Raw genomic sequence first — 23,581 nt, 5'->3', positions numbered from 1 at the left:
ACTGTATTCTTTTAAACACTGCTGGCCCATTAGATTCAGCATTTTAACCCATTTCTAATAATCAGTGTAGTATAACGAGGTGCACTTACCAGGAAAAATTCAGCATGTCTGACATGGTGGCTGGCTGCATCGACATCTGCCTCAGAGAGCAGAGCTATGGCATCTGCCGGGGAGAGGGGAGCATGGCTTCTCTGAGCTCACTACCTCTTCCTCCTGGCATTCTATTTTGTTTACTCCACCTACCTATGTTCTAACCTATCAGCTGAAGCGGATTCTTTCTTTAATTAATCAATAAACTTCTTCCGTCACTTTATCTTTTCAACAGCTTGCCCATATAAATCTCCCATGTGTCTTCTGTTGTATAATCTTTCATTTGTAAAGAACTTGCACTCTCAGGGGAGGATTTTTCTGACATCTCTGTGGATGGAGATCATATGAGGAAGATCAGATGAGCAACCATGACAACTCTAATGCTGTAGAGTTAGGTGGACCAGAGATTGATGGCTGACATTCCTGTGCTATGCATCAGATGCCCCTGAACTCTGGCCCTGTTGACAGACAGGCAGACATCCAGTTGGTCACACATACTTAACTCATTCAGGTTCACAGATACTGTAAATGGAGTTTTAATTCTTCTCCTAAACTAATAAAAAAAAAACAAATAAGAGAAGAGAAGAGCCTGAAGTAAGGCCTCAAAATGGGTCATTTTGCAAAGGAAAGGTTACCTGCCTCCATGTATGCTGTCTCCCTTTCTTAGTCAAATCCATCCTTCCAGTGTCTAGCTAACAGCTAACCATAGGATTGAACCCAACTGCCTTTGATTTCTGAAATAAGTGCTGTCCCCTTAAGGTCTCATAACAGCACAGGAAGGTTTGTAAGACTGTCCCAGCAACAATTTAAAGCAATTCTAGGACACCAAAGATGCAGCAAATTTGGTTAATTGGTAATATAGATCGTTCTGATGGGACAAAATAATTTAGAATAAAAAAAAAAACAGATTGGTGTACTCACGATGAATACGTGATATGGCACACACAGGCTTCTGGTTCTGAATACTTCATGCTCGGTGGGTTTTAGAGATTGTCGTGACCCTGAAACTAGCTGGAGGCTTTGGGGCCTTGAAAGGACAAGACTTAATATTTCAGGACATCCTTTTACTTGGTCCCCACTGTTTACTGATTTCCTTACAGAGAATGAGCAGCCATCTACTCCTGCTGCCATGCCTTCCCCACATGAACAGAGAGAAGACCCTATACACACAGGTCGCTTGTATGACATGTGAAGGCATAAGTCACAAACAAACTCCCACAGCAGTTTAGAATTGTGATTAATAGAATGATTAGTTCTTGAAAGGGGAAAAACTTAGAGATCACAATCCCTTACAAAAGCCCTCTGCAGGATCAGAAAAGGAGCCTAGTAACCGGAAGGGAAGCTCAAGCAAGAGATCAAGCTGAAGGTAGAAGTTGCTTTTTAAAAGAGAGAGAGACCACAACTCAATGGGCTGGTATCTCAGTGGCTATTCAGGAAACATCACAGAGAAAGGATCTGCTTCATGCATGAGAGTCACCGATGATTTCCCTTTAAGAAAAAAACCCATCAAAACTCCCAATAACATCATCAGCATTCAACAACATGTCTATGATTTCTTTGCCTTGCCTTTGATTGTGCAGTAAATAATGCTGATAGTTAATCTGTGCAATTAATGCAAATTTCCTTGTAACTGACTAGACAGAATTGACAGGTTATCTTAAACACAGCAGGGAGTCACTCTACGATGGAACTGGTTCATCATCACCTGTGTGACAGTGACATAATTAAGATCTTTCCTTTGTCTATAAATCTCATTATGTTCAACATGATATGTTGTCATACAGATTTCTTAGGGTTTTGTCCCACTGGTGGTTTCCTTGGTATGCTTACATAATTTTTGCCAGATCCAATCAGTTTTGCCATGCACTCTCAGCTCCACGTCATTGTGTTCCCCTTATGTTCCAGTCCAGGCATTTTAGACCTCTTGTAACTGTTGTAAGAGTATCTCATGTTCCACCTAAATGATTTAGGGTTTTATTTAGGCTGGGTTTTATCTTCCATCACTGAGTTCATTGACTTTCCTTGGGCGTAATTCCTGGGACACTGAGCCTAACTCCTGGGGGATTCCTCCAGTTATTTCTCCTTTCTTAGATAGTTTACACTCTCACTATTACTGTGAGAGTGTTTCTGTAGCAAATATTCTTCTCAAGATGAGAAGAAACTTCAATATTACAATCCATTTGTTATTGTGCTTTAAATACACACACAAACACACACAAGTTAATGCACATACACTGATGATATCTCAATTTATGGGGCCATTCTGGGGATGTCAAGATCGATATCTCTGAGTGGTTCTCAGAAGGCCATAGGGTGACCCTCTCTAGGTACTTAAGCAGGGAGGAGAAGTGGACCGCACTGTGACATGTCCCTAGGAACTATGTGTGCCTTGTCCCATAGTCAGACTGATGACTGACTATCTTGAAAACCACCATGGAACTTTTGTTTGGCAAATGATGGAGACCAAGTCAGGGTCAAAATCAGAAAACTAGATGGAGCTTCCAAGCTCCAGTGGAAGAGCAGATGGATGGAGAAAAAGAGCAAGGATGTCAGGAATATAAGGGCTTGGTCCACACTATGAGACACTGTGCCTGAACTAAGGGGATTTCAACTAATCCAGTGACCTGGGAATGAAAGAACATGGGATCAAACTGGAAGCTCTGAATGTGGCTGACAATTGGGGCAGACGGAGAAGCCAAAGATAATGGCACTTGCAATTGTCTGCATATCATACACTGGCTTTTTGTGATCATATTTTTTGTGGATGCATACCTTGCTAAATCTGGATGGATGAAGGGTGGGCTTGGACTTCCCACAGCTCAAAGTACCCTGCCCTCTATTTGGACTGGTGTTTGAGTGGAGAGGTGTATTTGCGGAGCAAGAAGAATGTGGGAGGAGGAAGAGAAGTGGAAAGTTTGATAATTATTATTATGAAGTAATGGAAAAATCAATAGAAAATAACCAATGAGGACATTGGAGCTAGGAAAAAAAAAATCATGTGAGTTGTTGATTCAGACCTAAAATTATTTTACAGAAAAAAAAACACATAGAGGGTTGAGTTACTTGGAAAATATGACTCAAGTAATTGGGAAGAAGATTGCGGTTTTTATTTTGGGTCTTCATGGGGCTGTATGAGCAGCATTTTAGGACCTGTATGGTGCATATTTCTGGGGGTAAGTAGGGAAGAATCCTGGCTAGGAGGAGTTTTATGACATAAGTAGAGCCTTGATGATGTCACAAAGCTTTGGGTTGGGGGTGGCAACTCTGTTCCCCATGGAGCACTAGTCCTCTGTGAAGGTGGGCTTACTATCTTCACGGTGGCTGAAGAGGTCAGTTCAGCTCTTGGGCTCCACAACTGTTCAACCGAATTTCCAGAAGTTGGAATCTAGAGAGCCAAGATATTTTCTTTTGGTAAATATGTTTAGGAAGCAACTAGGACCTCTGTAGTCAAAGAAAGGATTCTTTCAAATCTGCTCTGGGTCCAAAATTTATGTCGTTAACAGCTCCTATATTTGATAGCTGGGGGACGGTTAATGTCAGGTATTCACCCCACTCTATCTTTGCTAAAAATGTCCAATTCCTCAGTCCACTTAAATGGCAAACATCCTCTTTGTCCATATGTGTTTTAAAAGATAATTATTTCTAATAGGTGCTGATGCACAGATTAATGTTTCTTTCTTTTGGCAGTTTGACTCACAGTACTCACTTCTCTAATGAAGATACAGAATATCATTATGTAATCAACCTGGATCTAGATCAGCAGACACAATAGAGAGAGCCAGTGGACTGGAGTGCCATGACCTTGGGCAGGTGGTTATAGATCAGCCAACTAACCAGTAGCTTGAGTGATAAGGAGAGAAGTGGCTGTTCTTTGAATTCTTTGCCATCTGTTCAGATATTTCTTTCTCACTTTAGGTATAGGCATAGCTTCCTCTCTCATTGATATAGTAAGTCAGGAAGTAGGTTTCTCAGTAGAGGTCAATTGCATTTTGTAGCAGGAATATGTCTCTGATACACATATACTGAGCTGTAGACCAGAGTTTGATAATTTTCCTATTAATTTCTTAAGAACATATTCCATTTAGGTATCCAAATCTATTCAGCCCTGCCTTTTTCACCTGCTCCAAAGTTATTCCTAAAAAGAGCCTTAACTTCACATCCTCACCTTCTTATCCTCGCAGGCACTTATGGTGGAGGAAACCACTTTGTGTCTGATTTAAACTGAAGAGTTCTTCCTATGCAGAGATTGGCAGCTATGAAGCCCAAGCACAGAAACAGAGCCAAGAGACAGTGGAATAGGAGTGCTATGGCCTATTTCAGAAAGTCTCCCGCCATGATGAAGATGCCTCTTAGTATGAGTTGCATGCAACATCTCCAGAAGAAGAATGGGCCATCGATCCAGAAGCAAAAACTTAGTAAGCCTTTTGAGGCCCTGGAGAATATTGTTGGCCGCAGAATTTCTCATGGCTGGAAGGAAGCCAATGAACCAGTCACCCATTGGAAAGCCATCATTCTAGATCAACTGCCAACATATCCCTCTCTCTATTTGTTGAATATGATGGGATTGATTGTGTCTATGGCTTGGAGCTTCATAGTGATGAAAAGATTTTACCCTGAAGATCCTGCCTAATAATGTGCCATTTCCTCAGTTGACAGACACTCATCTCTCAAACACCATAGTTGGCAGAGCAGTGAAACATACATTCATGGGCACAAATGGCTCTAAGAATGACTGGAACGGGATGGTCCTAGAAGAGGTGCCAATCATGAAGACCTGGTTTTATATTACTACAAGAAAGATCCAGTCTTGTACATTTACCACCTCCTGGATGACTACCTGGAAGGCAACCTCCACATCATGCCAGGCTCTAAGGAAGAGTGGAGTGGCGTGGTCCCAGATGAGGTCCAGACCATAACGACCTGTTTCTACATTGTCAACGAGAATGATCCGGTCCTGTACCTTTACCACCATCATGATGATTCCATTGAAGGCAACCTCCACATCACGCCTGAATGTCCTCCAGTAGAGGTGACTTTGGAATTAGTCAGGGATTCCTTGCAGGGCAAAAGAGTGCAGTACAACAAAAAAGATGGAACCCAAGAGATAGGTAAAATTATTTGCCAAGTTCCCAACAAACCTTCTGTGTATTTCATCAAGTTTGATAATGGCTTCCATATCTATGTCTATGATTTGGTGAAGATCTGTTAAAGTGTAATTCTCAAATTTTGAGGGGCAGACTTAATTCTCTCTTTGGGAATGTGTTTTTTTCAGAAATACCTCAGGTCTTCTATGAATCCTGGTATCTTTTCCAATGGATTATTCTTTCTCAAAGAAGAAAAATTTGTTAACATGTTGTGTTATTTGGTCAATGATGGATTCTGTTTGGTGGATGGGGCATCACAGAAATACATGGCTCAAAACAAAGCAGGATTTATGGTCTTTTCCCCTTGGAGAGTAAAGGACTGGGGATGCGTGGTGTGGTAAAGGACAAGATGGCTGTCAAGGAAGCAGTGGAGAGGGGACAAAAAGTTGTATGATCTCGGGGCGGTACGAAGCTTGAGGGAAAACCATGTCAAATGGAAAGATGTGACCGATATCAGCGTGAGGTATTGGGACTTAAGAGGATAAAGAGTAGATTAATCAGGAAGGGACACAAATCTATACTCAAAATCAGAGAAAATTAGGTTTCATTTGATGAATGGTTTAATTCGTACTGGCTGTAAGTCAAAGGATGTTTGATCTCCACTAGAGCATGTTGCTTAGTGAAAAGTGTCTCCGCTCAGTTGCTCTTCTCCAGTAAGTTGGACATCAAGCTACCTACTTAGTTTTGCCAGAATTCTGTCTGCCACCTACTTTGTCATGCCTGGATTCGGTATGCCTTGAACTCTCATAGGTCTTATCCATGCCATCCAACCCTTGTCAGTTCATTTAAATAATTGCTCTGCCATATCTGGAAAACAGTGTTCCCTTTCATTGATCATGTTCTGTAGTACTTGGGCTATAAAACTCATGAACACACTCACCCACACACAGGATAAATATGTACATATGATGCCCACTAGTGTGTGACATGCATACATAGAATGAATGCACCGAACTCCATAATATCAGTAAAGTAGGGAATCCATGATGCTAGGTGGAGTCTGGCAAAGACCCCACACACCCATCAAACTGCCAAATACCAGTATGGTACTGATGTCTGACTCCCATCCTGTAAGGAACCTGCCATCCTGTAACTGGGCTATTTTTGGTTCCTTCATCTTCACAAACTTGGTTAAAATGTTAGAGTTGTCAAACTGGGAGTTAGGGTCCAGCATGTAGATTTGCTGTCCCAGGTCAGGTGATTTGGCTACAATTTGGGTGAGAAATTGTACCAGGGAATTCTGGTACACCCACTCCTCTTCTTCTCCCTGTCCTCATCATCACTCTTGTGGGTGGGCCTGGAGCACAAAGAAGGTAAAATGGAATGAGCCTCCTCCTTAGTGGAAAACCTTGTCAATCCTTAATTTGACCTGACTCTCTGAGGGAATGCAGCACATTTTTTCCTACTAGGTCTCCTCATTCATTGGTTCACTCATTTTTCCAATGAATGATTAAATTCATCCATTCTTCCTTGTCTCTCTCTCTTCTTTCTTCCCTTCTTCCATTTCCCCTTGATTGTAGAAATTTGAGCAGCAGGGCTGCATCCCCATGGGGCCGCCTTGTAAGGTTATGCTCCGAAATAACAACACAAAACTATTCATTTCAACACTGCCTGCCCCATTATTTTCAGCCTCTTAACCCATGTCTAATAATGTATGTTGCAGCACGAGGTGCGCTTAGAAGGAAAGATTTAGCATGTCTGACCTGGTGGCTGGCTGTATCGCCATCTGCCTCAGAGTGCAGAGCTACCATTTCTGCCCATGGGAGAGGTGCATGGCATCTCTAAGCTCAATTCCTATTCCTCCCAGCATTTTCTTATGTTTATTCCACCCACCTATGTTCTAACCTTTCAGGCCAAACAGTTTCTTTATTTAATTAACCAATGACCTATACTCCATCATTACTCCTATTTCTGTTTAAACAAGAACGGAATCTTTAACTTTAACATAGCAAAATTACATATAACAAAACAGTTATCAAGCAAGAATTACAGTTACAATATTTATATCTATTTTATCTTTTATCATAACAATGTAAAACTATAACTATCTATCTCTTCTTCAATTCCATCAGAGACTCCAGAATAATACAGTATTACTTAAGCAAACAAAAAGTAAGCCATTTTCAAACTCTAGAAATGACAGGGACATCTCGCTGCCTGGACAGTCACCCAAAGTTCCTCTGTACCGTTGGTGTTTCCATCCTCAGCCTACAAGCCCATAGTTTCCAGCAGACATTTCCATGAAGCAGGAAATTTCAAAGGCAGTCACTATCTGCTTGTCTGGAAGAATGTTTTGCTGACCCTTTCCTGAATCAGGAACACGAAAAGATCATCTCACCTTTAGGCAAGTTCAGTAGTCCTCTCTCTGAGTGTTTTCTGTGTACAGTTTATGCATCTATCCAGGCAAGAGCAGTTTCTTCCCCAAATGGCTATCAAACTCCATAAGGATCCTCTGTGATGCCCATCTTCTTCCTGAAGTAGATATGTGCTGCCAAGAGTAGAGTTTCTCACTGTCATGAAAAACCCTAAGGTACTAAAACATTAAATAGCTTATTTTGTAGTCTAGAGAGTTATGAATAATGCCTATCTGACTGAAATTAATATATATATATGTAGCTAGAAAATCTAACTAACATGACTACAAATTTGACTATTTTTAATGATTATCCATTAATAACCTATATACATTATATTTTTAAATGAACTACACAATCACAATACCTTAATTGAGATCAAAAATGCATATACATATAACAAAATTGACCTAAAATCTCTATCAGTAAAGCAAAATCTATACTAATGCAAATATTCATATCTATATCACATCCCACTTTAAATGTAAAAGAACGTTTATAAGCCATATTTGGGAACGTGGGTGCAGTTTCTTCTCTCCAAAATGCTTCCTGCTGAATGGTGGCATCGTTATTGATTTATCTCAGTTGGCAGTTGAGCGAAGCAATTTTTTAAAGGTGTTCACAGCAACCTTTAAGTAGGGCGTGGTCCATCCTACCATATTAGGATAGAGGCATCCACAGACTATCACTCTCTGTGAAAACAAAATAGAAATTCCTTTCCAAAGCATCATGTCCTTAGATCCAAATTTCAAAGTCAAGGCATTTTCAAAATATCTATGTTGGATTATTTCAGCAGCTTTTATAAAGAAACATCTTTTAGCAGCTATTGCTACTGCCTCAAAATTCAAATGATTCAAAAAGAGCATAATAGCATACCATATCAAAATTCGCTGTGAATTTTCCATCTTTGTGCGCTTCAATTTAACCTCTATTTTGTTTATTTTTCCTTTTTATTTTTTGCCTTTGGAGACAGGTTCTCTGTATATTTGACCTGGAATAACTCTGTATACCTGTCTGTCCTTGAAGTATCAGAGATCTGCCTCTCTCTGCCTTTCAGGCATTGGGATTAAAGGTGTATGCTACTACACATTGAACTCACAAAGATCTGTTTGTCTCTGCCTTCAAGGCACTGGGATTAAAGGCGTGTGCTACCTCACCCTGAAGGTACAGAGGTCAATCTCCCTCTGCCTCCCATGTGTTGGGTTTACAGGTGTTTACTACCACACCCAACAACTCTCTTACTTTTTTTAACTTTAAGAACTTCAAATTTTAGCCTGCACATATTTTTAACACACTGTAAATCATTTAAAAATTTTCTTTGTCTTTGAATCTCTCTTTACTCTATTTCTCTCTCTGTTTTTCTGACCACATGAATCTTTCATTTACAAAGCAATCTCAGTAGGACTAAAGCCGTGGCCTTGCTGGCCAGATGTAGCCCATTCCTTAGCTTTCTGCCATTCCAACCTTGTGGCTGAGGTACCGAACAGAGCCGCATTCAGTACCACAAGTCTACAGTGTTTCAAGGTCCTTGCCATCAAAGAGGCTACAACAGACAACACTCAAGCCCTCTTTCTGTAGCTGGCCCCCTTCCTCAAACAGTCAGAGTTTGCCCAGCAGGATGGCCCAGAAAGCTGGCATTTTAAAACAACACAGTTTTTTTTTCCTGCTACTGCTGAAAACATACAAGCATTCAGTTGGCTTTTATCAACACCATTTAAATGTTTTGTGGCAGGACCTCTTAAGGGCTGCAGGGTTTTGCAGCTGAAGCTGAGTCAGCAAGCCTCTTTTAGATGAAAGCCCTTGCTTTTTCTAGCAAGCAGAGCAGACCGAGAAATCGCTGCTACCAAGAAAACATGCTTTACTCTTTCCCAAGCTTTCTCAGGCTTTCAGTGGATTCAGTTGTCCACAAGGCTGCAAGCCATTCTGTCGTTATTTGAGCAGCGAGGCTGTGTCCCCAGCACCACGACCGCATGAAGGTTATGCCTGAAATAAATACACCAAAACTTTATTCTTTTAAACACTGCTGGCCAATTAGATTCAGCATTTTAACCCATTTCTAATAATCAGTGTAGTATAACGAGTTGCACTTACCAGGATAAATTCAGCATGTCTGACATGGTGGCTGGCTGCATCGACATCTGCCTCAGAGAGCAGAGCTATGGCATCTGGCGGGGAGAGGGGAGCATGGCTTCTCTGAGCTCACTACCTCTTCCTCCCGGCATTCTATTTTGTTTACTCCACCTACCTATGTTCTAACCTATCAGCTGAAGTGGATTCTTTCTTTAATTAATCAATAAACTTCTTCTGTCACTTTATCCTTTCAACAGCTTGCCCATATAAATCTCCCATGTGTCTTCTGTTGTATAATCTTTCATTTGTAAAGAACTTGCACTCTCAGGGGAGGATTTTTCTGACATCTCTGTGGATGGAGATCATATGAGGAAGATCAGATGAGCAACCATGACAACTCTAATGCTGTAGAGTTAGGTGGACCAGAGATTGATGGCTGACATTCCTGTGCTATGCATCAGATGCCCCTGAACTCTGGCCCTGTTGACAGACAGGCAGACATCAAGTTGGTCACACATACTTAACTCATTCGGGTTCACAGATACTGTAAATGGAGTTTTAATTCTTCTCCTAAACTAATAAAAAAACCAAGATTAGTAGAAGAGAAGAGCCTGAAGTAAGGCCTCAAAATGGGTCATTTTGCAAAGGAAAGGTTACCTGCCTCCATGTATGCTGTCTCCCTTTCTTAGTCAAATCCATCCTTCCAGTGTCTAGCTAACAGCTAACCATAGGATTGAACCCAACTGCCTTTGATTTCTGAAATAAGTGCTGTCTCAAGGTCTCATAACAGCACAGGAAGGTTTGTAAGACTGTCCCAGCAACAATTTAAAGCAATTCTAGGACACCAAAGATGCAGCAAATTTGGTTAATTGGTAATATAGATCGTTCTGATGGGAGAAAATAATTTAGAATTAAAAAAAACAGATTGGTGTACTCACGATGAATTTATGTGATATGGCACACACAGGCTTCTGGTTCTGAATACTTCATGCTCGGTGGGTTTTAGAGATTGTCGTGACCCTGAACCTAGCTGGAGGCTTTGGGGCCTTGAAAGGACAAGACTTAATATTTCAGGACATCCTTTTACTAGGTCCCCACTGTTTACTGATTTCCTTACAGAGAATGAGCAGCCATCTACTCCTGCTGCCATGCCTTCCCCACATGAACAGAGAGAAGACCCGATACACACAGGTCGCTTGTATCACATGTGAAGGCATAAGTCACAAACAAACTCCCACAGCAGTTTAGAATTGTGATTAATAGAATGATTAGTTCTTGAAAGGGGAAAAACTTAGAGATCACAATCCCTGACAAAAGCCCTCTGCAGGATCAGAAAAGGAGCCTAGTAGCCGGAAGGGAAGCTGCCCTCTGCAGGATCAGAAAAGGAGCCTAGTAGCCTGAAGGGAAGCTCAAGCAAGAGATCAAGCTGAAGGTAGAAGTTGCTTTTCAAAAGAGAGAGAGACCACAACTCAATGGGCTGGTATCTCAGTGGCTATTCAGGAAACATCACAGAGAAAGGATCTGCTTCATGCATGAGAGTCACCGATGATTTCCCTTTGAGAAAAAAACCCATCAAAACTCCCAATAACATCATCAGCATTCAACAACATGTCTATGATTTCTTTGCCTTGCCTTTGATTGTGCAGTAAATGATGCTGATAGTTAATCTGTGCAATTATGCAAATTTCCTTGTAACTGGCTAGACAGAATTGACAGGTTATCTTAAACACCGATGGAACTGGTTCATCATCACCTGTGTGACAGTGACATAATTAAGATCTTTCCTTTGTCTATAAATCTCATTATGTTCAACATGATATGTTGTCATACAGATTTCTTAGGGTTTTGTCCCACTGGTGGTTTCCTTGGTATGCTTACATAATTTTTGCCAGATCCAATCAGTTTTGGCATGCACTCTCAGCTCCACGTCATTGTGTTCCCCTTATGTTCCAGTCCAGGCATTTTAGACCTCTTGTAACTGTTGTAAGAGTATCTCATGTTCCACCTAAATGATTTAGGGTTTTATTTAGGCTGGGTTTTATCTTCCATCACTGAGTTCATTGACTTTCCTTGGGCGTAATTCCTGGGACACTGAGCCTAACTCCTGGGGGATTCCTCCAGTTATTTCTCCTTTCTTAGATAGTTTACCCTCTCACTATTACTGTGAGAGTGTTTCTGTAGCAAATATTCTTCTCAAGATGAGAAGAAACTTCAATGTTACAATCCATTTGTTATTGTGATTTAAATACACACACACAAACACACACAAGTTAATGCACATACACTGATGATATCTCAATTTATGGGGCCATTCTGGGGATGTCAAGATCGATATCTCTGAGTGGTTCTCAGAAGGCCATAGGGTGACCCTCTCTAGGTACTTAAGCAGGGAGGAGAAGTTGACCGCACTGTGACATATCCCTAGGAACTATGTGTGCCTTGTCCCATAGTCAGACTGATGACTGACTATCTTGAAAACCACCATGGAACTTTTGTTTGGCAAATGATGGAGATCAAAATCAGAAAACTAGATGGAGCTTCCAAGCTCCAGTGGAAGAGCAGATGGATGGAGAAAAATAACAAGGATGTCAGGAATATAAGGGCTTGGTCCACACTATGAGACACTGTGCCTGAACTAAGGGGATTTCAACTAATCCAGTGACCTGGGAATGAAAGAACATGGGATCAAACTGGAAGCTCTGAATGTGGCTGACAATTGGGGCAGACGGAGTAGCCAAAGATAATGGCACTTGCAATTGTCTGCATATCATACACTGGCTTTTTGTGATCATATTTTTTGTGGATGCATACCTTGCTAAATCTGGATGGATGAAAGGTGGGCTTGGACTTCCCACAGCTCAAAGTACCCTGCCCTCTATTTGGACTGGTGTTTGAGTGGAGAGGTTTATTTGCGGAGCAAGAAGAAAGTGGGAGGAGGAAGAGAAGTGGAAAGTTTGATAATTATTATTATGAAGTAATGGAAAAATCAATAGAAAATAACCAATGAGGACATTGGAGCTAGGAAAAAAAAAACATTCATGTGAGTTGTTGACTCAAACCAAAAATTATTTTACAGAAAAAAAAAAACACATAAAGGCGTTGAGTTACTTGGAAAATATGACTCAAGTAATTGGGAAGAAGATTGGGGTTTTTATTTTGTGTCTTCATGGGGCTGTATGAGCAGCATTTTAGGACCTGTATGCTGGATATTTCTGGGGGTTAGTAGGGAAGAAACCTGGCTAGGAGGAGTTTTATGACATAAGTAGAGCCTTGATGATGTCACAAAGCTTTGGTTGGGGGTGGCAACTCTGTTCCACATGAAGCACTGGTCTTCTTTGAGGTGGGCTTACTATCTTCACGGTGGCTGAGGAGGTCAGTTCAGCTCTTGGGCTCCACAACTGTTCAACCGAATTTCCAGAAGTTGGAATCTAGAGAGCCAAGATATTTTCTTTTAGTAAATATGTTTAGGAAGCAACTAGGACCTCTGTAGTCAAAGAAAGGTTTCTTTCAAATCTGCTCTGGGTCCAAAATTTATGTCGTTAACAGCTCCTATATTTGATAGCTGGGGACGGTTAATGTCAGGTATTCTCCCCACTATATCTTTGCTAAAAATGTCCAATTCCTCAGTCCACTTAAATGGCAAAGATCCTCTTTGTACATATGTGTTTTAAAAAGTAATTATTTCTAATAGGTGCTGTTGCACAGATTAATGTTTCTTTCTTTTGGCAGTTTGACTCACAGTACTCACTTCTCTAATGAAGATACAGAATATCTTTATGTAATCAACCTGGATCTGGATCAGGAGACACAATAGAGAGAGCCAGTGGACTGGAGTGCCATGACCTTGGGCAGGTGGTTATAGATCAGCCAACTAACCAGTAGCTTGAGTGGTAAGAAGAGGAGTGGCTGTTCTTTGAATTCTTTGCCATCTGTTCAGATATTTCTTTCTCACTTTAGGTATAGGCATAGCTTCCTCTCTCATTGATATAGTAAGTCAGGAAGTAGGTTTCTCAGTAGAGGTCAATTGCATTTTGCAGCAGGAATATGTCTCTGATACACATATACTGAGCTGTAGACCAGAGTTTGATAATTTTCCTATTAATTTCTTAAGAACATATTACATTTAGGTATCCAAATCTATTCAGCCCTGCCTTTATCACCTGCTCCAAAGTTATTCCTAAAAAGAGCCTTGACCTCACATCCTCACCTTCTTATCCTTGCAGGCACTTATGGTGGAGGAAACCACTTTGTGTCTGATTTAAACTGAAGAGTTCTTCCTATGCAGAGATTGGCAGCTATGAAGCCCAAGCACAGAAACAGAGCCAAGAGACAGTGGAACGGGAGTGCTGTGGCCTATCTCAGAAAGTCTCCCGCCATGATGAAGATGCCTCTCAGTATGAGTGGCATGCCATATCTCCAGAAGAAGAATGGGCCATCGCTCCAGAAGCAAAAACTTAGTAAGCCTTTTGAGGCCCTGGAGAATATTGTTGGCCACAGAATTTCTCATGGCTGGAAGGAAGCCAATGAACCAGTCACCCATTGGAAAGCCATCATTCTAGATCAACTGCCAACATATCCCTCTCTCTATTTGTTGAAATATGATGGGATTGATTGTGTCTATGGCTTGGAGCTTCATAGTGATGAAAGGATTTTAAACCTGAAGATCCTGCCTAACAATGTGCCATTTCCTCAGGTGACAGACACTCATCTCTCAAACACCATAGTTGGCAGAGCAGTGAAACATACATTCATGGGCACAAATGGCTCTAAGAATGACTGGAACGGGATGGTCCTAGAAGAGGTGCCAATCATGAAGACCTGGTTTTATATTACCTACAAGAAAGATCCGGTCTTGTACATTTACCACCTCCTGGATGACTACCTGGAAGGCAACCTCCACATCATGCCAGGCTCTAAGGAAGAGTGGAGTGGCGTGGTCCCAGATGAGGTGCAGACCATAAAGACCTGTTTCTACATTGTCAACGAGAATGATCCGGTCCTGTACCTTTACCACCATCATGATGATTCCATTGAAGGCAACCTCCACATCACGCCTGAATGTCCTCCAGGAGAGGTGACTTTGGAATTAGGCAGGGATTCCTTGGAGGGCTAAAGAGTGCAGTACAACAAAAAAGATTGAACCCAAGAGATAGGTAAAATTATTTGCCAAGTTCCCAACAAACCTTCTGTGTATTTCATCAAGTTTGATAATGACTTCCATATCTATGTCTATGATTTGGTGAAGATCTGTTAAAGTGAAATTCTCAAATTTTGAGGGGCAGACTTAATGCTCTCTTTGGGAATGTGTTTTTTCAGAGATACCTCAGGTCTTCTATGAATCCTGGTATCTTTTCCAATGGATTATTCTTTCTCAAAGAATAAAAATTTGTTAACATGTTGTGTTATTTGGTCAATGATGAATTGTGTTTGGTGGATGGGGCATCACAGAAACACATGCCTCAAAACAAAGCAGGATTTATGGTCTTTTCCCCTTGGAGAGTAAACGACTGGGGATGTGTGGTGTGGTAAAGGACAAGATGGCTGTCAAGGAAGCAGTGGAGAGGGGACAAAAAGTTGTATGATCTCGGGGCGGTACGAAGCTTGAGGGAAAACCATGTCAAATGGAAAGATGTGACCGATATCAGCGTGAGGTATTGGGACTTAAGAGGATAAAGAGTAGATTAATCAGGAAGGGACACAAATGTATACTCAAAATCAGAGAAAATTAGGTTTCATTTGATGAAAGTGTTAATTCATACTGGCTGTAAGTCAAAGGATGTTTGATCTCCACTAGAGCATGTTGCTTAGTGAAAAGTGTCTCCGCTCAGTTGCTCTTCTCCAGTAAGTTGGACATCAAGCTTCCTACTTACTTTTGCCAGAATTCTGTCTGCCACCTACTTTGTCATGCCTGGATTCGGTATGCCTTGAACTCTCATAGGTCTTATCCATGCCATCCAACCCTTGTCAGTTCATTTAAATAATTGCCCTGCCATATCTGGAAAACAGTGTTCCCTTTCATTGATCATGTTCTGTAGTACTTGGGCTATAAAACTCATGAACACACTCACCCACACACAGGATAAACATGTACATATGATGCCCACTAGTGTGTGACATGCACACATATGATGAATGCACCGAACTCCATAATATCAGTAAAGTAGGGAATCCATGATGCTAGGTGGAGTCTGGCAAAGACCCCACACACCCATCAAACCGCCAAATACCAGTATGGTACTGATGTCTGACTCCCATCCTGTAAGAAACCGGCTTTGCCCTATGTACATAACACACATCCGATCCCATACGGGTCTGCCAGGTCCTCTAGCACAAGGTAATGCAGAAATTGATCAATTATTGATTGGTAGTGTGCTTCAAGCCTCTGAATTTCATAAAAAAACATCATGTTAATAGCAAAGTTTTGAAGAAAGAGTTTTCTATTACATGGCAACAAGCTAAGGAGATTGTGAAGAAATGCCCTACCTGCTCTTTCTATAACCAAACGCCACTGCCAGCAGGAGTTAATCCAAAGGGCACTCATAGAAATGAAATCTGGCAGATGGATGTGTTCCACTTTGCAGAATTTGGCAAATTGAAGTATGTTCATCACACCATCGACACTTATTCAGGCTTTCAGTGGGCAACTGCTTTATGTTCAGAAAAAGCTGATTCAGTAATCACTCATTTATTAGAAGTCATGGCTATCATGGGTATACCTACACAAATAAAGACAAATAATGGTCCTGCTTATGTCTCTAGGAAGATGAAACGGTTTTTTGATCATTACAATATCAAGCATGTTACAGGTATACCATACAAACCTACAGGTCAAGCAGTCATAGAAAGATCAAATCGAACTATAAAGGATATGTTGAACAAACATAAAGGAGTGGAAAACACCCCTAGAAATAGGTTACATAATGCTTTGTTAACCTTGAATTTTCTCAACGCTAATCAGAAGGGAACGACGGCTGCAGAAAGACATTGGATAATGGAAAAGTCTGCTGAACTAAATCAACCAGTTTATTTCAAGGATGTACTGACCTCACAATGGAAGCCAGGAGATGTGCTGCGTTGGGGAAGAGGTTTTGCTCTTATCTCCACAGGTGAGGAAAAATTATGGATACCGTCAAAATTAATAAAGGTTCGGTTTGAGGAAGGGAAGTCACTTGGAAAAGATAAATAACAATTCATTCACAAGGATGACCGACGTACAGATGGTAAGGATTACTAATAGGATGGGGGCAGGGTTCTTTTCTTATCTCCACAGGAAAATATTCATCTCCAAAGAATTTGAGGGACCCTGAATATTTAATTACTGATGGATGGAAAATAGTTACGACCCATTAAACATCAACAATAAAATTCTATACATATCGTAAGTATTGATTTCATATATATATATATATATATATATATATATATATATATATATATATTTATATGTTTTATTGAACACTTCTTTATAAATGTGTAGAGCTGGTTTTGGAGTTGGACTATGGCTCAGTCCTTCTTCAATTCCAAGCCTGTTGATAAGAGGTATTTCAAATTTTCTGTCTCAGGTCAGGAGCCATGAAATGGGACAGAATAAGAATAATTTTATACTTGATAAACTTTCTTTGCCTTCCCTCACATCTGTGTCTTTCTTTATATGTCAGTATAAGTCCTTGTTGTTAATGTTTAAATTTCCCATAACAAGCAACATATTTTCCTACAGTAATTTTTGAAGTTTCCAGGATGAAGATGGGGCCCCACAACATCAACTCAATCTGGTTTTTATGACGTCATGAATTTTTTTTTTAAGCACTAATTTTAGACCTGTTTTTTGGTACCAACTGCAAGAGACAATTTCATATGATGCACATTTTTGACAACACTCTGGCCGGACCTTCTCGAAACACACAGAGACTAGTTATAATTTTCTTAAGTCAAAGGTTAATTTGGGAATTTTACCATCGTTTGCTTTCACAGGGGCCCCTAAGAAGAACGTCGCCCCCATGTCAGCTAGAAGCAATCTAAGAGGACGACGTCCCCTCTACCAACAGAGTTTGCCCACAGGGTTAGGGACATCTTTTAGTGGTTGGTTTAGGAGTGAGGGGATGGGGAGATATTGTATGTAATTAGGGATAAAAAAAAGGGGGGATTAACTGGGTTGATGGGATGATTGGTATTTTTGACTTACTGTTTTTAGAAAATTATGTTGGTACTGTTTCTTGTATATTGATATATTGAATATTGAATGTGAGTGTTCCTACCTCTATTTTGGTATAAGAGTATGCTTATATTGTATGGATACATCTATCATATCACAATGTACATTTCTACCTCTGGTACTATTTATGTAATAACATTGTTTACATTTGATAAGTAATGACATTGTTTACAGGTGAAGATCATTGTCTTCATACATTGCACAATTGTTTATTCCCTTAGTTTTCAAATTAGATAGGTATTGAGAATTACATGTTTGTCATATTATTTTTAGGTTAATCAGGTCTTTTAGATACATAGAGATTATTTTCAGTATAGATAGTATAATCTTCAGCCTCTTTGAAGAGCTGTAGAAAATGGCCTTTAATCTAACCTAGAATTCTGTGCCATCGAGACACAATTTACTCCTGGCAACACCACTCTACTCCCGAGAGAACGTTGAGCACCAAAGACACTCCACTGGGAGCTTGTCTTCCTGGCAGAACTGGCCTTTGGGTTAAGAAAAACCCATACCTCAACTACTGACTAAGATATAAACAGGATTGTCTTATCTTGCCAAGACAGGGTAGGATAATCCTAAGAAAGTTCCTTGCATTTGAGAATGGTATGTCAGTTATGTTAGGCCTTAGCCAAAGTTGGTTGACTCAACATTGCAAACGAGATTTTGGGTGATTGCCCAGGCAGTCAGTTGTCTCTGTCATTTGTTGCACATTTTGGATATCTCTTTTTTGTTAAGTAATATTTACTCCCTTCTCAGATCTTTGATGGAGTTGAAGATTATTTAATTGTAGTTACTCTTTAGCAAAACTTTTGCTCTCAATATTGTTTGTTATATTTATCATTTGTTATTATTCTTATAGTTATATTTGGTTTAGTTGTGTCTTATTTAGACAAAAGGGGGAGATGAAGGGGTTAAATCAGCTCCCTTTAGAGGGCGGGGTTTGCCTCAGGCGAATCCCTGCCAATAAAGGGTGCGCGGAGAGGCGGCTCGCCCCTTTTTTGTTCCTCGCTACCTGTGCTACGCTGGAACTTTGGTTCAGTAAGTTTAACAATAAACTAGTAAATATTCTTTGATATCTGCATTGCCTTTATTTTGTCAGTTCCTTTTCTGCTTCAGCTGTTAATTCTCTGGGACTGTTTAAATCTTTATCACCATCCAAGGTCTTGTTCAAATGAATTATTAGATCAGGTGTTATCCCAATAGTTGGTCGTAAACTGGAAATGTCTCCTAACAGTCTTTGAAAGTCATTAAGAGTCCGTAAGCGATCTCTCCAAATTTGTGCCTTCTGTGTCTTAATTTTTTGCAAACCTATTCTATAACCTAAATAATTAACAGAATCTCCCTTCTGAATCTTTTCAGGAGCAATTTGCAATCCCCATTTAGGTAACAGTATCTGTATTTCTTCAAACAGTCTGTTCAAGGTATCTATGTTTGAATCAGATAACAATATGTCGTCCATGTAATGGTATACAATAGATTTGGGAAATTTCTTGCGTATTATTTGCAATGGTTGGTTCACAAAATATTGGCACAGGGAGGGGCTATTTAACATACCCTGGGGGAGGACGGTCCAGTGGTACCTCCTCGAAGGTTGAGAATTATTATAAGTAGGCACTGTGAAGGCAAATTTTTCTCTATCTTCTTTTTGCAAAGGTATAGTGAAAAAACAATCCTTTAAATCAATAACTATGAGAGGCCATCCTTTTGGTAATAAAGAGGGCAATGGAATTCCAGATTGCAGAGGGCCCATAGCTTGAATAACCTTGTTGATGGCCCTGAGATCTGTCACCATTCTCCATTTACCTGATTTTTTCTTAACCACAAATACAGGAGAATTCCAAGGGCTGGTAGATTCTTCTATATGTCCAGCATCTAGTTGCTCTTGTACCAGCTGTTCTAAAGCCTGTAGCTTTTCCTCAGCTAAAGGCCATTGCTTTGTCCATATTGGTTTCTCAGTCAACCATTTTAGAGGCAAGGCTGTTGGTATTTCTGAAGGGACATCAATTGCTTGTTCCTGCACAGCCCTAATGGCCGGTTTTGTCCTTTTGTAATAACTTTTAATATTCCTTTCAGAAATATGGGCTCTAGAAGTAGCAGGAATGTTAATTTGAGTATTCCATTGTTGTAATAGGTCACGACCCCATAAATTCATTGCAATATTGGCTACATAAGGCCTTAATTTTCCTATTTGTCCCTCAGGCCCTATACATTCAACCCATCTCGTGCTCTGCCTTACTCGACATAGGGTTCCAATTCCCAGGAGCTGAACATTTACATTCTGAAGAGGCCAATATGGATGCCAAGATTCTGGGGGTAATGATACTTACATCAGCACCTGTGTCCAGTAGGCCAGTAATAAAAATGCCATTTACACACACTCTCAGCTTAGGTCTTTGATCATTTATAGAAGTTTGCCAAAACACACGTAACTCATCTTTCTGATTACTATTGCTTGTAACAGCAGGCATGTGGCTTTCTAATTGTCCTGACGAGGCATGTTCTCTGCAGAAACTGGGAATGTCTGAACCATGTTTGCCATGGGGGCCTGAGAGGCCCCCCCTCTCACGTTTCCCATCTGTATCAGGTTGCCTTGTCTATCTCTTGTAGACCTGCATTCATTCGTCCAGTGTCTGCCCTTCCCACATCTTCTACATAAACCTGAAGGCTGATTCCTTCTATTCCTGTTATTTCTAGAAGACACATTATTATTATTTCTGAAAACCCGTTGTTTACAATTCCTTTTCATATGACCCATTTTGCCACAATTAAAACATTTGGTATTCTGGTGTCTCCTTTTACCATTGGAAATTGCTTCTTCTACCCATGCTTCAGTGCCATAGTCAAATGTGTCAACATCTAGTGTATGCAAGACCCATTCTTCCAAGGACGCTGATCTGAACATTAAAGGCCTCAAGATCCTTTTGCATTCCACATTAGCATTTTCGTAAGCCAAAGACTCAATTATTATACGTCTTGCTTCTGGGTCAGGTATCCCCATTTGTACAGCCTTAGTTAATCTTTGTAAAAAGTCACTAAAGGGTTCTCTCTGACCCTGTTTAACTGTGACAAATGATTCCATTCTCTGTCCTGGGTCTTGTACTCTGTCCCAAGCCCTTAAGGCTGCTGTAGTACACATGGAGAGTATGTTTTCATCCAAATTAGCTTGTTCCTGAGGGTCTGAAAAGAGCCCTTCACCTAGAATTTTATCTAGGGAAACGTCAATTCCCTTCGCCTTTTCCTGCTGTTCTAAAAGTCTAGCCTCTTGCCTGAATAAGCATTTCCATTTTAATTGCGGTCCACTCTCAAGGACCGCGGAGCTCAGCTGGAGCCAGTCCAAGGGGGTTGCTTTGCTTGTTGTGGCCCAAGATTTTAGCATCTCTTTAACAAAAGGGGAGTGCATCCCAAAAGACATGATGGCCTGTTTAATTTCTTTGAGATCATTCATACGGACAGGCTCCCATGTATCTTCCTTGATGACCCTAGGGTTTCTGGAACCAACCACCTTTTCTGTTGTTATTACAGGAAAGGCATGTAGAGCTGTAGGTAGAGCTTTGTGAAAATTTTCCCGGAGGGATTTATCCACAGATGTAGTTAAAATTTGCCTTTCTACCCTTTGCTCTTCTTCATCAGAATTTAGAAATTCCTCAATCTTTTCAATTCTATTCACCATTGCTTTTTGTAATGTCTGAATCTCCTGCCCAGAATTATGTTCTAAAGCCTTCATTGAGGATTCTAGAGTATGAAATTTGTCCAGTAGAGATAACTTGTCATCTTTGGACATAATTTTTATGGCATAAACCGTGCCTTCTTGTATTGACAATCTTTCCGCCAATCTGTCATAAGCTTTAGACAAAATTCGATTGTCACATTCAGCAGTTTTGATTCTCTCAGTTAACGTTTCAGTTCCTACAGAAAGGGACTGCTGAAACTTACGATCTAATTCAGCTGTTCCTTCTTCCATAGTAATGAATTTCTCCTTAACATCAGAAAGGGACTGCTGAAACTTACGATCTAATTCAGCTGTTCCTTCTTCCATAGTAATGAATTTCTCCTTAACATCAGAAAGGGACTGCTGAAACTTACGATCTAATTCAGCTGTTCCTTCTTCCATAGTAATGAATTTCTCCTTAACATCAACCTGTACTTTTTCTAGATTTTGCTCAGTTAACCAAGTCATGTTAAACAAAGATTTGTTTTCTTCCTGGAGAACTTCAAACTGATTCTTGAGAAGATTGTTGTCGCTCTCAATAGTTTTCAAACGTTCAACCTCTGCCTTAAGAGATTTGATCATTTTCCTATTATCAAACCAAATAGTGCTAAGGAAAATTAAGAATCCCAGGAATATCCATATATGTGGTGTGGTAGACACCTCTTGTAAGATCTCCCAAATGGTGCACTCAAAAGAACTATTGAAATAGGCTGCGGTCACGTTCTCAGACATTATTTAGAAAAGAAAAAGTTCTCTTACCTGTAATAACTGGTTCCTGCCAGTGGTGGCAAAAGAGTCCAGTTGAATCCACGTGTCCTAAATCTGAAATAAAACGACTCAAAAACAAAATTGAAACAGACACCAGGCTGATAAGAATTTTTTGCCGGGGCTCTCAGGCCACTGTCACGTGACCTGAGCGCTGGCGGCGGTCGGAGGGGGAGCAGCAGACAAAGGCAGCACGCGCGCCGGCGGGCGGGCACGGGAAATCTGGCCGGGGCGGCTCGGAACAGAGGCTTAGGCGCTGTTAAAAAGGCTCTGTCGATATCAAACTCACTGCTTGATACTCTAACAAACAGCAGGGAAAATCGAGTTGCGCAGAATCTCAGCTGTTTCAGCGCGCGCCCAGAGAGACTGCTCAGAATCTCAACTTCTTCCGCGAGCGCACAGAGAGACGGCCGCTGCGACCTGGGGTGCAAGAGACTCCGATTCGGGGCCGGTTCTCGGCAAAGCCCCACGGGGCAGGCGCCAGATGTTCCCGCACAAAATAAAGGCAATGCAGATATCAAAGAATATTTACCAGTTTATTGTTAAACTTACTGAACCAAAGTTCCAGCGTAGCACAGGTAGCGAGGAACAAAAAAGGGGCGAGCCGCCTCTCCGCGCACCCTTTATTGGCAGGGATTCGCCTGAGGCAAACCCCGCCCTCTAAAGGGAGCTGATTTAACCCCTTCACTTGGGCTATAAAACTCATGAACACACTCACCCACACACAGGATAAACATGTACATATGATGCCCACTAATGTGTGACATGCACATATATGATGAATGAACCAAACTCCATAATATCAGTAAAGTAGGGAATCCATGATGCTAGGTGGAGTCTGGCAAAGACCCCACACACCCATCAAACCGCCAAATACCAGTATGGTACTGATGTCTGACTCCCATCCTGAAAGGACCCTGCCATCCTGTAACTGGGCTATTTTTGGTTCCTTCATCTTCACAAACTAGGTTAAAATGTAAGAGTTGTCAAACTGGGAGTTAGGGTCCAGCATGTAGATCAGCTGTCCCAGGTCAGGTGATTTGGCTACAATTTGGGTGAGAAATTGTACCAGGGAATTCTGGTACACCCTCTCCTCTTCTTCTCCCTGTCCTCATCATCAGTCTTGTAGGTGGGCCTGGAGCACAAAGAAGGTAAAATGGAATAAGCCTCCTCCTTAGTGGAAAACCTTGTCAATCCTTAATTTGACCTGACTCTCTGAGGGAATGCAGCACATTTT

This window comes from Microtus pennsylvanicus, assembly GCF_037038515.1.
Source record: "Microtus pennsylvanicus isolate mMicPen1 chromosome Y unlocalized genomic scaffold, mMicPen1.hap1 SUPER_Y_unloc_4, whole genome shotgun sequence".
NCBI lineage: Eukaryota > Metazoa > Chordata > Mammalia > Rodentia > Cricetidae > Microtus > Microtus pennsylvanicus.
This window is presented reverse-complemented; position numbering follows the sequence as displayed.